Source organism: Cibotium barometz, chromosome 11, assembly GCF_041138505.1.
Source record: "Cibotium barometz isolate CiBa-2024 chromosome 11, ASM4113850v1, whole genome shotgun sequence".
Classification (NCBI taxonomy): Eukaryota; Viridiplantae; Streptophyta; class Polypodiopsida; order Cyatheales; family Cibotiaceae; genus Cibotium; species Cibotium barometz.
The window spans coordinates 52,330,211-52,347,800 of record NC_141056.1 but is presented as its reverse complement, the minus strand read 5'-3'; positions in this window follow the sequence as shown (position 1 = coordinate 52,347,800).

Sequence of the window (17,590 nt, the reverse complement as noted above, 5' to 3'; positions counted from 1 at the left end):
CTCTTATTTTGATATAAAAATTCTGTATGCATATATTTATGCATAAAAATCTATTTTGATGAAAGTAACACTTTTATAATAAAAATTTTCTTTTATGCATCATTTTATGCATAAAAATCAATAATGGTGAAAGTAGCACTTTTATAATTAAAAAAATCTTTTATGCATCATTTTATGCATAAAAATCAATAATGATGAAAGTAACACTTTTATAATAATAAAAATTCTTTTATGCATCATTTTATGCATAAAAATCAATAATGATGAAAGTAACACTTTTATAATAAAAAAATATTCTTTTATGCATCATTTTATGCATAAAAATCAATAATGATGAAAGTAACACTTTTATAATAAAAAATATTCTTTTATGCGTCTATTTATGCATAAAAATCCATTTTGATGAAAGTAATACTTTTATAATTAAAAAAATTCTTTTATGCATCATTTTATGCATAAAAATCTATTTTGATGAAAGTAATACTTTTATAATAAAAAATATTCTTTTATGCATCTATTTCTGCATAAAAATCCATTTTGATGAAATAATAAAAAAATTCTTTTATGCATCATTTTATACATAAAAATCAATAATAATAAAAGTAACAGTTTTATAATTAAAAAAAATTAACCAATATGCATCTTTCTACGCATAGATTTTATATCTAATGAAAATCACTCTTTTATAATAAAAAATAACTAATATGCATCTTTCTATGCATAGAATTTATATCTAATGGAAATAACACTTTTAGAATAAATATATTTCTACTATGCATTTTTCTATGTATAGAATGAAAATGATACTTTTAGAATACACAAACGATAGGGATTATTCTTTTAAAATAATAAAAGATGAAACTTATTTCACAAAATTTTAAAAAATTTTGCCATAACCTCCTTTGTATGGCTGACCATTTTTCAATTTTTCCTATCTTAAAATTATTAAGAGACTAAGGTTATGTAGAAGGGGAAGAGAAGGGTGTGAGTGTGAAGGGACTTAAGGTACACTAGCTCATCTATTTAAAGGTGGAGCTAGGAGGCATTTTGTATTGAGCAAGGCCTAGTTGTATTCATAAACAACTTAATAAGCAAGATATTGTTCTTGTATTTTGTGAGTCTCTCCTCTCCACACACTTGATATAGCATGAGCACCACGTTTTCTCAACATGGTATCTAGAGCTTTGGTTGAGTAGGTCACATTTGTGGTGTAGAATAGGTCAAAAATCTTCATTTTCTCTTATCTTCTCCTTGTGGACCTCAACCCTCTGCTGGTGGAGAAGCTCTAGCAGCTCGTGGAGACCATAACTCGCCGAGCTCTCAACTTGGGAAGTGAAGTAGACTCGTAGGCGCACACATTCGTACCATCAATTGTTGGATTCGTCTGCTTCTCGCCGCGGCATTGCTGCCTGTGCAGCCCGGTGCAGTTTTCTGCAGTGCAGCTGGCCGTACAGCTATACTCTGGATTAGAAGCTTCATTAGTGTTAATCAACACTATTAGTGCTCATAAGCACACTTTGAAAAGCTTTGAGAACTTGAAGATGAAGAGGAAGCTTGATGACGTGATGAATGAGACTTATGATGCCTCATATGGTTGGCCACTGCTTCAAAATCAAGAGAAGGGGAGTTACTCTAAAGTGTTTTTAAACACTAAGAGTGTTATGAAACACTAATGGTGAATCTAATCACCAACACAAGTATCATTAGATACTAATCATGTGCTTTTAAGCACTAATAGTGTTGCTAAACACTAATGGTGATTTTAATCACCAAAGAAAGTGTTCCTTAACACTAATTAAGCTCTCTAAATCAGTATTCATGGTTGGGCACAAACCCTAAATGCTAAACCATATATTTACCATCTTAATCTCCTATTTATGCAACATCCTTGACTTGATTAGGGTTGTTGCACTCTCATAAGCCTCTCTCTTTCTTATTAAGCCTAAATACTATAAATTTTTGGTTTTTTCTTCTTCATAAATCAGCCCAATCAATTTTCACTTTTAAAAAAGAAACAATATGAAAAGTTTAATTCCAACAATTAGATTACTTAACTAGGATAAAGAAGGGCTGATTTTAAGAATGAGAGGGGGGGAAAGCCTTTCCAACAAGGCATAGCATCAGATTATAATTTCAAACAAAACAAAAATTAGAAAACTATTAAAAGAGTAAAGAAAAATATAAGATTTCTAACTTACATGAATTCTCGGAGCTTTCCTTTGGCTTGATGGTTTGAGGGATCTACTCTTGTTTGCAACAAGAGTGGCTACCAAATCTTTAGAAAAGGGAAAGGTCAAAAACTAGTGAATTATTAAGAAATTCACAGTTCTTGGCTCTTGGTGGGAGGAGTAGAGTAACAGTGCATAAAACACTATTAAGCTTCAACAAAGGGGGAGGTTTCTATTTATAGGAAAAAGTGAGCTCCTAACCAAGCAAAATGATTCTAGAATTTTCCAGATCAGTTTGGTCAATTTTTGACTATTTTTAGGTCAATTTAGCTTACTTTTTGGAACTAGACTTGAATTAGGAGAGAGGAGAGATGAAATATCTCAATTTTTGATAATTTAAAACTCCACCACACATGTGAAATAGGCGCCTCCTTCATGAGGGGGGAATTCCCATTGTGAGGTATCAAAAATCCATTTTTTTAAGTATTTCCTTTGGTCCTTAGTCCACTCTTCATCTTATGTGAGTATTTACTCATTTTTGGGGGGATTTTCTTTATTTCTTCTATTTATCTTCTCCACACATTTGGATGAATCTCATTGGCCCCTCAAAACCTTAATTTAAAATTTTCAGAAAATCTGGACCCCTAGGAGATTAAACTTGATTTCTAATGCACCTTCTGAAAATCTTTTTGAACTTCTGTTTCGGGGGAACTTATTTTAATAAGAAGATATATTTTTCCATCCAAAAATATTCAAAATCTGAATAACCTCTCTCTAGAACATTTTCTCTCTCTAGGCCAAAACAGTTAGAAACAAGATCTTTTATATTTCTGAAGAGGGATTTGATTACAGGGGAAGATACTGGACATCTTGAGAGGCTGGGGAGGAATCTTACATGGCCCATTGGAACCTTAATTGGACCATAATTCAAAAATTTCTGAAAAAGTAGACCCTTAGGTTAAGGTCCCTTATACCATTTTCAATTAATTCCTAATGCACATTGGAAAGTTCATTTTGAGCTTCTGCTTCAGGGGAATCCATTTTAGACACTAGGAGGATTTTTATATCCAAAGATATCTAAATTTTGGATTATCTCTCTCTAGGCTAAAACAGGGTAAAACAAGATCTTTCTCCTATTTCAGAGAGGGGAATAATTTCAAGAATAGAAGGGGAGGTTCTTACACCTTTACACCTCAAAAACTGGAGGGAGGAATCTTACACCAAGTGATGGACTTCATGGATATATCATGAGAGTAGTCATTGTAATAGCATTAGGCCTCTTATGAGCCTAAAGTGCCTGGCTAGCCACAATTTAAGTGAGTGTAAACACTTATGGCCATGTATATAAGTGAATATCTCTCATAATACAAAAACTTTCCCATTATGAAATAGAGTCTTGCTCTTGATAATCCTCTTGCTAATCTCTCTCTCTAATGCATCCTAGTAAGTTTGTGAGTGAGTGAGTGAGGTGAGAGGAGGGACGAGTACACATAATGCAATGCGGCAGTGTGACAGCACTCACGGGAGACGCGGTGGAATTGCTTCTCAAGGAGTTATAGAGCTTGGAAACCTCAAGGTTACGAGCTCATCTTGGAAAGATCCTCACACGACAGTTATGGTTCATCAGGTATCTCTTGTTAGATGTGTTTCAAGGAGGGTTAGGGTGAGTTATAACAGCCTTGCTGCTATAGCTCACACGACAGTTATGGTTCACCAGGTAATCTCTTGTTAGATGTGTTTCAAGGAGGGTTAGGGTGAGCTATAACAGCCTTGCAGCTATCGAGCCATTTCTAAACCCGCTATCGTCATCCGCCTAGAGCAGATAGTGTTGAGAATCATGGATCAAGATCTCCTACTAGCAATCAACTTCTGAATGAAATGCTAATCCTACTCTAATGATAGCACCATTAACATGACTAATCTTAGGTGGGTGATACCTAAGTGAACTCATGATGATGAGAGTTAATCAAGTTGCACTCAAGTACTATTAGACAACAAGATGAATTAGCCTAGATACATGAAGAGACTTGAGATAAGTGCAAGTGATACGATTCATTGCTTGAAATGGCCCCCTTTTATATGAGGAGGTACACCCTTGGGCTTGTACATCAATATGGGATAATTCCCTTTACTCATGTGACTGCGTTCTATGCTTTGCTCTTTCTTGGCTACTTATTCTCACTCCCTACCTCTTCCTTGTGCTCAATGGCACCACATTTCTCAAAACCTCCCCTTGGTGCCATTTTCTTAGGCTATTGTAAGGTGTTCAGATGCAAGTTTTACAACATATTTTCACCCCCCTCATTTCTAACTTGGCTGCGTAACTCATAGACTCTTTGTCTTAGTTATGCTCTAGCTTAGAGGTTACTTTAGAGATGGTCGAGTTTTTTTTCACTCCCCTAGGGTGCTACTTTGGCTACTCTCTGGTGGTCAAGTGTTTTACATTTGCATATCAATTTGCCTACTCATTAGGAACTTTTACAACATATGATTAATTAGGTTAGGGTAGTGGCTAGTGGCTCCTTTGTTGCTCATGTTGATGTTGATGTCGTGGTAGCCTCTTGGTTACCATGATCTTGACTCCACTTCTTCTTCTTCTTGTCGATGATGTCTGCTTCTTCTTGTTAACTCTTTGGTCTTTGCTCCTTTGATGTAGACTAGATGCACTTTTCCATTTATAGTTTGTACATACGCTTGCATACTCATGGTTTGTACATATACGCTTGCATACTCATGTGGTTGCGGCGTTTTTACATGAGGCTACATTCTTCTCTTTCACACAAACAAGCGTGCTCATTTGGCCGCTTACAAGTGTGATCATTTGGCTGCTTACAAGCATGCTCACAATTTTTCAATTTTGTTGGTCTAAAACCTTATTAATGTACAACGTCATTGGTGATGTTGAATCCCATGGTGTAATCATACATGATGCACATATAAATTTTACTTCAAGGACCATAAGGTCATCGCCCATGTGAACCACTTTTTATATAAGACACTTCACACTCATTTATTATTTTATTATATATATAATTGCAACCTAATCGCTTTTAATGTGTGTTGCACTCTACGCTCTTGCAAGACTTTGTAGTGCCATTTGCTGCCTCGATAGGTTGACACTGTTGGAACAGACTTGAACTACATGTGGCTACTATGCATCTTCTTCTTTTTTAGAGGCAGTCGCCTAGAGATGTGCTACTGGGGCAGAGTCGTGGCGGTCTACTTTGGTGTGGCACTACAAAGGACCATAATTGGTGCACTAAAGAAGGCTGAGGAGATGCCCACTTTCTAGTAGGAAGGCTTGGTGCATGTTGGTTAGAGCTATTGGTCGTCGCCGCGCAAGCTACTAGTGAGTTGCTTAGGAGCAATGAGCTTTACTACCCAGCTACTACGTTGGCCTGCTTGTGGGCCTACTGTAGAGGATATTAGTCAAGATATTGGTTAGGATATTAATAGTAGCCCTTTTACCCTGAGGCAGTGTGGCGACGACTATGATGGTAGTTGCTACTCTTTCTTAGCTACTCTACTGCTACTCTCTTTTCCTTCTCTAGAGCAGCACTTGTGCCTTTGAGGTGTGCATGTTTTCTTTACACAACATCAGCTTGTAATACCTCTGCGTAGATGGGCTATGGTAGATAATAGCCACTCTTTTCTACCACCTATAGCCACGACCTTCTCTTTTTCTTCCTTGTACAAGTGTCTACTCTCTTCTACTAGTGCTCTTCTTAAGCTAATGCTTCTCGCGGCCTTATTTCACAAGCTACACAACCCAAGTGTGCTTTGCTATGCGAGTGCCTTCTTCAACTCCTTGTACAAGTACCTACTCTATTCTACTAGTGCTCTTCTTAAGCTAATGCTTCTCACGGCCTTATTTCACAAGCTGCACACCCCGCAAATGTGTTTTGCTATGCGAGTGCCTTCTTCAACTGCTTGCCCTTATGTTTAAATTTTGTTATTGTTAAATGCACCAACTCTACGCTAGTTGCACTAGACAAAGCGCTCCTATTGGCTAAGGAGTGAAGAAACTCCTCCTCTCTTCTCTATGCTGTTGAGATTAAGAAAACAATTCGGGTCAACCAAAATGGACTAGAAGAAGAAAATACATTTTTTCAATAACCTTAACCTAACGCTTAGTTATTTTGCTAATGAACTAAACCCAAACTAAGAGAGCTAGACCTAAGCTCTAGTACCATGTTGAGAATCATGGATCAAGATCTCCTACTAGCAATCAACTTCCTAATCAAATGCTAACCCTACTCTAATGACAACACCATTAAAATGACTAATCTAAGGTGGGTGATACCTAAGTGAACTCATGATAATGAGTGTTAATCAAGTTGCACTCAAGTACTATTAGATACCAAGATGAATTAGCCTGGATACATAAAAAAACTTGAGATAAGTGCAAGTGATACGATTCATTGCTTGAAATGGCCCCCTTTTATATGTGGAGGTACACCCTTGGGCTTGTACATCAATATGGAATAATTCCCTTTGCTCATGTGATTGCATGCTATGCTTTGCTCTTTCTTGGCTACTTATTCTCACTCACTACCTCTTCCTTGTTCTCAATGGCACCACATTTCTCAAAACCCTCCCTTGTTATGTGATTGCATGCTATGCTTTGCTCACACAATATGAAAGGTACTCAACCAAATACATACACGGGTTCTCTATAGTGTGAAACCGACTAAATGAGCTGGCGCTATAACTATGCCAGTCTCTAGAATGGCTGTCACACAGTCTGTCGTCCCACTGGCCGCATATCGCCCAAGATCTCACCAACCATGCCAGTGGTGTAAGTGTGGGGCCTATCCCCCAGGCGGGTCATCAGTGTCCACCGCCTCACTAGACGAGCTCGATATCTCAACAAAGGTGAGAGACTGAAAATCTTCTTCTTCTTCACTCAACACTCAACAACACCATATACAAGATAAGAGTACTCATAATATGAAAGGCTCCAACATGGGCAATTGGATGAGCAGTGTCATCCCCTGTTTCCACAAAACCTGGTCTTTCCGGGTTTTTCATCTCCTTGAACCACTCCCCATGACTTGTCATGTGGTTCGAAGCACCTGAATCCACATACCATACATTATCTTTTTGTGCTGCATCAACATTTTCAGACATGGCATTCACGACATGTTGCATAACAAACAACCTTTCATTATCCTCATTATTTCTACTTGAGGATGCATAGTTGTTTTGCTGCACTTTCCCATTATGCATGTCAGCCTGCTATCATTTTACCTCATCATGTCCAGGCTCACCACAATAATAGCATTCACGTGCATCATTATACTGCCTTTGCCAATTTCCATGGCCTCTTTGACTCCCCCTGCCTCTGAATTTGCCTCTTCCACCTGCGTGTTGTTGTTGTTGTTGTTGTGTATTCTGGGACTGTTGTTGTTGCTGCTGCTGGCCATAATTCTGATTACCTGTTCGGCCACCTCCTTGACCGCGTCCACGGCCTCCTCTACCTCGTCCTCTTCCTGAACTTGTGTATAAGGCTTGTTGCTCTGAACTGTTTTTGTTTTGTGAAGACTTTTGGTCTTCACCTAAGCTCTTCTCTTCTATAATCAGCATAGACACCAAATCTGTAAAGTTGGGAATGTTTTCCCGAGTCTGAATAGACGTCTTGAATGCCTTGTATTGTGGCCCGAGACCACGTAGACAGACCTCCACCTTATCATCATCATCTACTGACACACCAATAGATGCAAGGGATTCCACAATACCCTTTATCTTCAACGCATAGTCATTCACAGACATGCTCTTTTTCTCCACAGTATGAAGTTCATTCTTCAACTGTATCTTACGTGCCTTGGTATTTGTTTCATAAAGCTTTACCAAGGTGTCCCACGCCTCCTTGGGGGACTTGGCATCCTGAATATGCCCAATCATGGTGTCTTGTATACTAATGGAGAGCCAATACATTACTTTCCTGGCTCCTTGGTTCCAGTCTTTAAACTCTTTCACATCTACAGCAGTCGGATTTGTGTCTGGTATCTCTGGTGCCTCTTCATGCTCTCCTTCTATGTAGTCCCAATAGCCCTTTCCCATCAGGGAATTCATCAACCTGAACCTCCAAGCATGGAAGTTATTCTTATCAAGCTTCTCAGCCACAATCTGAGTCATGCCATCATTTGACATCTTGCCAGATACACAAATTTACCAGAAACAGCACTCTGGTTTTTCCTGCACAACTGCTATATTTTCTGCAGCGGTACTGTAGTACTCTCAAATGTCACAACCAGTGACTTCAATGTGCATACATACACCCCAATTGCAACTGTTGACCTCTTTGCAGCACACACAGTGTCTGCACAGTCAATCTGTCTTCCTGCAGTTCTTAAAACAGAGTTCTGCAGAGAATCGATGACTTGCCCGCAGTGCTCGAAATCGCCTGCTTTCTGAAAAACGGAGGTCCAGACGCGCCCGAAACGCGTTTTCAGCCCAGAAAATATTGTCCGATAGGACTGTATAGTTGCCCTATAGCTTTACTCCCGCGAAGAAAGCTCCTCAATCAGAGATCGTTTACCGGTGCCTCCCGTAGAGCTCCCGACAAGGGTGTAGTCACCAACACAAATAGGGAAGAGTAGTTGAAGCTCTTACCCTCGTACCGCTTACTGTGGTTCTCTTGCATGCAGCTGAGCCCTTAGCAGGAACCAGGCTCTGATACCATGAAAAGATGCAGGGGGGAAGAGAGCTTGAGCTCTTGCAAGCACACACACACTCACAAAACCCTAATAGAGAACACACAAGGTGAGAGGCTGAAAATCTTCTTCTTCTTCACTCAACACTCAACAACACCATATACAAGATAAGAGTACTCATAATATGAAAGGTACTCAACCAATACATACGAGGGTTCTCTATAGTGTGAACCCAACTAAATGAGCTGGCGCTATAACTATGCCAGTCTCTAGAATGGTTGTCACACAGCCTGTCATCCCACTGGCCGCATATCACCCAAGATCTCACCAACCATGCCAGTGGTGTAAGTGCGGGGCCTATCCCCCAGGCGGGTCATCAGTGTCCACCGCCTCACTAGACGAGCTCGATATCTCAACATCATCAACAGCCACTCCACAAGAGACTCTAGCCTCATCATCGTCAACAATGCCCATGAGTCTCAAACCTGTAGCCTCATCACCAACCAAAGTCAAGGAGGGCCCCAAACCTTCCACATCAACCAAAAAGAAAACTCCACCAAGACAACCAAAATCAAGGTATCTTAATGGTATCAAAATGTGGGTGGAGAATCAGCTACTTGTAGCTCAAGGCTACTATGAAGGCGCCAATCAAATTTGGGTGCCTCGATAGTCAATGCCTCTTCCTCATCAGCGCGGCACTCAGAGGCCAAGGAAAAATAAAAGTACTCCACAACACCGTCCACAAAAGCCTATGCAAGTTCCTCACAAAGAACTCCACCAAGTCAAGTGTGGATACCAAAACAATTACTGCAAGCACAAGGGTACTACCCAGATAATACCAAAGCTGGGATTTCCAAGCGCATCACAAAATCCCCTAAGCTTGCACAAACAAGGAAACCTCAGCACCAAGCGCATCAGCCCCCACCACCAATTTATAATGTTCATTAAAGATGGGTGCCTATGCATGTGCTTCAACAACAAGGATACTATAATGGTAATCCCATCATATGGTTGCCAAAATCAAACAACATGAAGAAAATCTCACCACGGACTTCAACCCCAAATAGGTGCACCTAAAGTTTGACAAGAATGGAGGCCCAAACAATACCAAGCAAGTCACTTAACCACTCTCGTGCATTCAGCACCTACACAAGAGCTTGTGTGTTCAAGCAACCAACTAGAAGTCTTACCTACCACCTCGACAACAGTTGAGCAACAAATTCAAGAATCAATACCCACATCTGCAAAACAGATACTTATGAGCGCATCAAAGACAAACTCACAATGCTCTTGTCACCCCTGTGGATGTTAAGCAGCATAAGGGCACAATAACCTGTTGCTCGCAAGTCATGCCCTAGTTGACCCATAAAATCATTTAAAATAAAAAACCATTGGGGTCAAAACCTACAACTTCACGGGGTCAAAACTTGCAACTTCACGGCGGGTCACAACCTACACCTTCACGAGTTTAGGCCATTTCACGGAATAACCCTTCATGGCCTGAAAACCTACACTCTCACGGAGACACCATTTCCAAGATTACCTTTCACGGGTTTAAACTATTTCATGGGATTACCTTTCACGGGTTTAGGCCATTTCACGGAATAACCCTTCACGACATAAAAACCTGCACGTTCACGGAGACACCGTTTCATGGGATCACCTTTCACTAAATAACCCTTCACGGCCTAAAAACCTGCACTTTCACGGAGACACCATTTCACGGAATTACCTTTTACGGGTTTAGACCATTTCGCAGAATAACCCTTATTAACGGCCTAAAAATGTGCACTTTCACAGGATTACCTTTCACGGGTCTAGGCCATTTCATGGTTTAAAAAAACCTTCAATCTCATGAGTTTAGGTTTCTCATGAATTAACAGTCTCATGGTTTAAAAACCTGCACTTTCACAAGTCAAGCCATATCACGGATTAAGCCATCTCACACATTAACACTTTCCCCAACGATCTTCAATGGTCATCATACTCATACACTGGAGAACATTTGCACCAAAACCTCACCATCAACAACTTCCAGGTACATCTCTGGATGGGGGGACCATGGTGGGCGAAAGCCTGGTCAATGGTATAACCCATTGCCTAGAAATTTCCTTCAAATTCCAAGCCTCTCCAAACGACGCTACCATCTTCACAAATCAATGATATTAGCCTCACAAGTGGACATAATTCTTTCAATCCTCTCCAACAAGTGGCTACTTCAACACAGAGCAGTTCAATAAGAGTCTATATGACTCAATTCTTGTACTTCATGTATATCTGCTTCATAAGAGCACTTAAATATACATAAAACATAAAAAGCACATGGGTAGAAGACAGCAGGAACAGGTCCTACTCAGCAACATTTGACAAGAATCTTGCCACACAAAGGGACATCATCGAAGGCCAATTTCTTCAAATAATGAATATCGTTTCAATGAATCAAATGAGGAACTGAGAATCACCATCTCGTTCTGATGAGTCTACGTTCCTCCAGATCCTTCCCTCTCTTCTCTCCCATTATTAACATCTCTTAGCATCCCCACTAACACGAATCACATGTAACATTGCTTATGATTGCCAAAAACAAAGTGAGCCAAAAGCCCCAAAAAAAAAACATGATCACACAAATATAAAAATGCAATCATTCACAAAAAACCCCACTCCCCACCCCATTAGGAATTCCCAATAAACCACTAACCTTTTCATTCACTAACTAACCTTCCTCATTCCTTCCGGGGGGACAAAGACCATTGAACCATTGAATGTCACTCAACACATCAAAGCCATCGACAAAGCTTGTCCATTCTCTCCACACAAAGGTCTTCAACGCGATCACGAGGACGTGATCGCCATCAGGAAGGGGGGGGATGTTACCCCATTCCTAGGGTTAACAAGATCTACCGCCATCATCTTACATCAAGGAGTCACAATAGATACACCAAAGGTTTATACATTCAAGATATGAAGCAATGGTGTCCAAAGCAACAACTTGCACGGACGCCCGTAATGGTGTAACGGAGTATTTATGGCAATTCTCGCTTTCAAAAGCATGTGGTAGCAAGTTAGGAAGGATGAAGTCCTAAGTGATGTACTTCTTCATGAAAATGTTATGAGAGTCATTGTATAGCATTATGCCTCTTATGAGCCTAAAGTACTTGGCCGGCCACAGTTTAAATGAGTGTGAACACTTATGGCCATGTATATAAGTGAATATCTCTTATAATACAACATACTCTCCCATTGTGCAATTGAGTCTTGCTCTTGCTAATCCTCTTGCTAATCTCTCTCCCTAATGCATACTAGTGAGTGTGTGTGAGTGAAGTGTGGTGAGAGGAGGGACGAGTATCTATAATGCAATGCGGCGGTGTGACAATGCTCGTGGGAGGCGTGGTGGAATTACTTCTCAAGGAGTTGTAGAGCTTGGAGTCCTCAAGGGTTACGAGCTCGGCCATTGGAAAGATCCTCATGTAGCGGTACACCAGGTAATCTCTTGTCGGATGTGTTTTAAGGGGGGTTAAGGTGAACCATGACAATAGCATAATGCTGAAACAACATCAACATCAAAAGGTCCTCGTAACCTCTTGGATCGAATGGAAATTTCCATAAACCAACTACCAAGCTATAGAACATGATGCCGCCTGCTAGGTCAAATAAGTTGATTAGAGGTGGATTAAAGTTATATACTCACCAAAAGTAGGTTTTCTATCCAATGATTGACACCTAATGATGGAAAGCCTCTTTTGGCTCATGGCTTCATTGAAACATGTAATTGTGGAACTAGGGTATGCCCAAGGATGTGCCTAGGCCTTATTTGTTACTAAATTGGAAGCCACGATAATAAGGAGTTAGAGAGACTAGTAATAAGTGAGTTATGATAACGATGCACAGACAAGTGTGAACACCTATATCTTAAGTTGTATATATAAGTCAAATTCTCTACACTTAATACACATTTACATGCTTATTTTAACTTTGAGAGCCCTCATGCCCTCTTTCCCTCTTGTGGGTGCTTCTGTATACTTTCGATGTGTGGTGCTCCCTTGGAATTTCTAGGTTCCATGGGACTTGTGAATCTAGCTCTCATATAAACTCTTCTCTTATTTGTTTTAGCTTGAACTAGTGGGTTTGCTTGAGATTTTAGGGTGTGTGTGACTAGGAGAAGCTTGAACTAGTGGGTTTGCTTGAGATTTAAGGGTGTGTGTGACTAGGACAAGCTTGAACTAGTGGGTTTGCTTGAGGTTTAAGGCTGTGTGTGACTAGGAGAAGCTCACATTGACTTCTCTTTATTAGTGAAGAAGTAAGGCTTTGGTTGAAATCACAAGATTAGAGTGGAGTGAAGCATGGGCATGAGAAAGGAGTGGAGCTAGAGAGATGGAAGAGAGGTGTGCATAGGAGAGTGAAAGAGGAGATTTTAAGAGGAAGTGTGGGATTATGGAAGTGATTGTAACTCTCATTGTTCAAAGCTTTATGTAGCTTGGAGTAGAGATTGCACCAAAAGGCATAGTTTTGAAGGTGAAGGAGAGAGTAGAGTGGAAGAAGATTGGGTTGCTCTCCACACTAACTTGGGTCATACGCACACCACTCAATTCCACACCATCGTGCTATGTTGAGTGCCACACCATCATGCAACAATGTTGAGTGCCACATATCATTGTGCAATGTTGAGTGACACATCACACACACACACACACACACACACACACATCAACCAAGTTGCAAGCATACATTAAGAAAGCCAATGGAACTCAATCCTTGGATCCACCTAAGATAGTGAGTGCTCATGTAAGAGGACTTCAAGAATGGACTAACTATAGTTACAAAATAGGTAGGAATGAGAATGTGAGAGAGATCATAGGAGTAGGGTGAGTAGAATATTGGTGTTGTACCCCCTTCAAATATGGTGTTGGCTATTCTAGGTGATAACTAGAAGAGGAAACAATGGGTAAATCCAACCCCTGGTGCACCGCAATAGAGCGGCCCCGTAACATTCATGTTCCCACAATGACCATGGGTTAACACATACAATACTCATAATTAAAGTGATTATTGCGTAGTACTATAAACACACATTTGGAAAATAGAATAATAACAACATTATAAAAGATGAAAAAGATGTAAGAGTAGAGTGTATGATTAGGTTTTACAATTAAGTTGTGTAAAATGTGGAATTCTTTTCTCTTTGCTCAAGATTATGTATATTCAAAACTTGGGTGCACCTTTAAATGAATCATGGCCTAGGATTGAGACTCACCTATTATACATACTAGGACTTGTTATAAAGATGACCTAACTTGACTCAACTAGGATTGAGAGACTTCGCGCCTAGGATTAAGAGTCACCTATTATACGTACTAGGACTTGTTACAAAGATTGACCTAGCTTGACTCAACTATGAACTATTGATTAACTTTTATATGTAGCTTGATATACATATTGTTTCCACTTCTCTTGTCTGGCATTGACCAATCATCTTAATACTGCTATCAACCACAATATCTTCCATCTCCTTACATCTTCTTGACTCTCTTTTCATCTACCTCCTTTTGAGAATCTTTTACTGCTCCGATCTTCTTCCTTCCTCCTACTTTGGCTTGTACACAACTCATGGAAGGTTGTTTGTAAAGCATCTTGTAGGGTATCTTGCAGCTTATTGATGCCTTTAGTTTATACAAATACACCTTCACTCTAATCTATGATTTGTTCAGATCTTTCTTGCTCCTCTTGACTTTGTAGAAACTCTTGTAACTTTTAATTTTGCTTTCTCGTATCTTGGTTGTACTTTGTAAGCTTATAATTACTGTGTAGCATATTATTAATTGTGTGTTTAAAGTCTTCCACTTCCTATATATCCTTGATTATATGCTTGATTTTTCATTGTCTTGTCTTTTGGTACAGTTCCTTTGTTTGTTCTTGAAATTTAATACATCATCGTGTCTTATGGTAATATTCTTTTCACCCTTGAAATTAAATAGTTTGTGTCTTTTGAAATCTAATCGGTTGTGTCTTCTTGCTCTATCCTTTTTTTGTGCGGTATTTTTCAATATCTGTTGGTACTTTAATTTGTTTGTTCTTGAAATTTAATAGTTTATGTCTTCGATTTGGAGGTATATTTCTTCTCTCTCTTTCTTGGCCATACTTTCTACTAAGTTTCTTGTCAATGTGTTTCTGGCTGCCTAAGCTTTTGATTTATCTTCCATAAACCCCTTCTCCTTGGGATATTGAACTTGCTTAAAAAAGTTATCTCGACTCTAGCATAACAAATTTCAACTTAGAATGTCCACCAATGTTTGGATTCAAAAAAGCTACTAGACTTTAGAATTTCCACCACTGTTTGGATTCATAAATGCTACTAGACTTTTATAATGAATTATTCCTTAAAAACTTAAAGTTATGGAAGTTTATTATTTTACTTTTCTTGCTTTGTTTTCTTTAACTGTGAATCATTTTGTCATTTTTATTGTTCTTCTCTTCTCTCTCCTATTTGCTCTACATTTTGGTTAAGTGCATATTCCTACATTATGTCTAGTTACTTCGTCCCATTTAAGTACATATTCCTACATTATATCTAGTTGCTTTATCCCATTTAAGTGCTAATCTTTCCATTCGTCCTACCTTCTTTATCTCTGTCCTCCTGCATCTTGTGCCACACTTGTGGTCTTAAAGATTTTTAGTGCTTATCGTAACCATTTTTTTGTCTTCTCTTGGATTCCTTTTTCATGGTTGACTTGGCCAATTTGTTGGTGGCTTCTATGGCTTCTGCTAACGTTTGGTTGCTTTGGTGGCTCCTCTCGATGTTGGTTGTATTTAGTCAATTCTACTTACTTTTATATGTTTGCTTGTGATTCTTCTACTCATGTTGTTTTTATTCTCTTTGTTGTCTTGCTTAATAGTTTATTGCCCAATTGTGGACTTGAGCTTGAATGAGAGCTTGATGTCGACTATTCCTACTTGTGAGCCTTTTTTTCTTGTTTGTCTAGCCAATTCCTAATCCTATTCTTGACCTTTGACTGCATTTAAAAAAAACTTTAAATGTCCTTGGCATCTGATTATGGTTTAATTGTGCACATGTCTCTTGGACCTAGTGCATGTGATCATATAGACGATATCCTTGCAAAATTAACTTGTCTCCCCTTCATCACGACTATTACCTAATGTATCTCCTCATTAATTCTTCAAAAGTCATTATTAAATAGGATTCTTTTGTTGATCATCTATAATGCCTTTTATAGCACTTGATTGGGCAATCCCAACAAAATGCCTAATGCATCACTTGATTGGGTATTCCCAACAAATAAATTGTTGGCTAGCATATATGATTTTTATCAGCCCATATTAACTTTATTTCTATCAATATCAGCCCATACGATTTCTACGGTAAACATAAGCACTTAGCTATAATATACTCTATGATCATATTTTATGCCCTCTAACCTTTATTGCACCTCTTTATAAATGCATTGAAAAGAATAGCTTCTAAGGTTATGGTTTCTTTGTAGAGAACTCTCATTTTAGCTTAGAAAGCTGGTACATATTAGCTTTCTTGATTCATTGATTGCAACTATTGGTGAAGATAGTCTTTGTGTGTATACATCTTTGCAACTTCTTGGATTTCTCATCTCATAAAGAGATGGGCAAAGTGTGAAGGAAATAGTAGAAGATGAAGAATAAATAGAAACGTAAACAAAGAATTAGGATTTTCCTCTACATTCTTTCTTGCCTTTACCTTCCTTTATATCATGATGATAACATGATAAAAGTCATCATGGTTTCTTTATGGAGAAATCTCATTTTAGCTAACAAAACTCATACATATTAGCTTTCTTCATTCATTGATTATAGTTATTGGTGAGGATTAGACTTGTGTGTTGTTGTCATCACCAACAACAACCATCCTCGATGATAGAACGTTTTACTATTGACACTCAAAAAAGCTTCTTTCAAGGTCTTGTCACTTTGGTGAGTCACTTGAGCCTTGGGACATTTTCAGTGCCATGAAGCTAGACCAGTGAGCTGTTATGCTTTCTACCTTTGTATCTTTGCAACTACTTGGATTTCTCATAAAGAGATGGGTGAAGGGAATAGAAGAAATATTGTTGTATTGAACAAAAGTGTATCTAGAGGGAAGACTTTTGAGTCTTGTTTTGGTTGCTTCTACTTGGTTCACTAGGGTCACTCGTTGTCGTGACTACATTTTTGTAGCACCTTTCCCAAGTTTTCTCTTGTTCCTGCTCCCTTCCCTACTCTTTTGTTGATTGAATGAGGATTGAATCAACCCTCCTTGTTCTTGTCTTTTCTTCTTAAGATTCCCTTACATTCTCCATTCTTGTTTGGTTTTCCTTTGATGCCAATATTTTATCTTGTATATTTAGAGGATTCTTGCTATCTTCTTTATTTTTGCTCTATATTTCTTATGTTCCTTTTCTAACTTTGGTGCCTTGTTCTTTCTCTTCTTATAGTCCATTAGGCTTCTTGTTTTGCTACTATACATGGCCTTGACTACTTCCTTGAAGAGCATGGCCTCTTTTCTTAATCTTTGTTTGGATGGAGCTTGCCTGGTTATAAGGTCTTTTTTGGAATCTGGTGAGTCCTCCAATACCAGTGCTTTTGAGCTTTCTCTCTTGCACGTTTGCTTTGGTGATAAATTCTTTTGTTTGAATGTGTTAATCATTTAGAGAAAAAATGAAGGCCCATTGCTACCCGCCTGTAGGTTCTCTGTTGTTACTCTTTGATGTTGCACATTTAAGCCTCCATGCTCCTGCACAACAT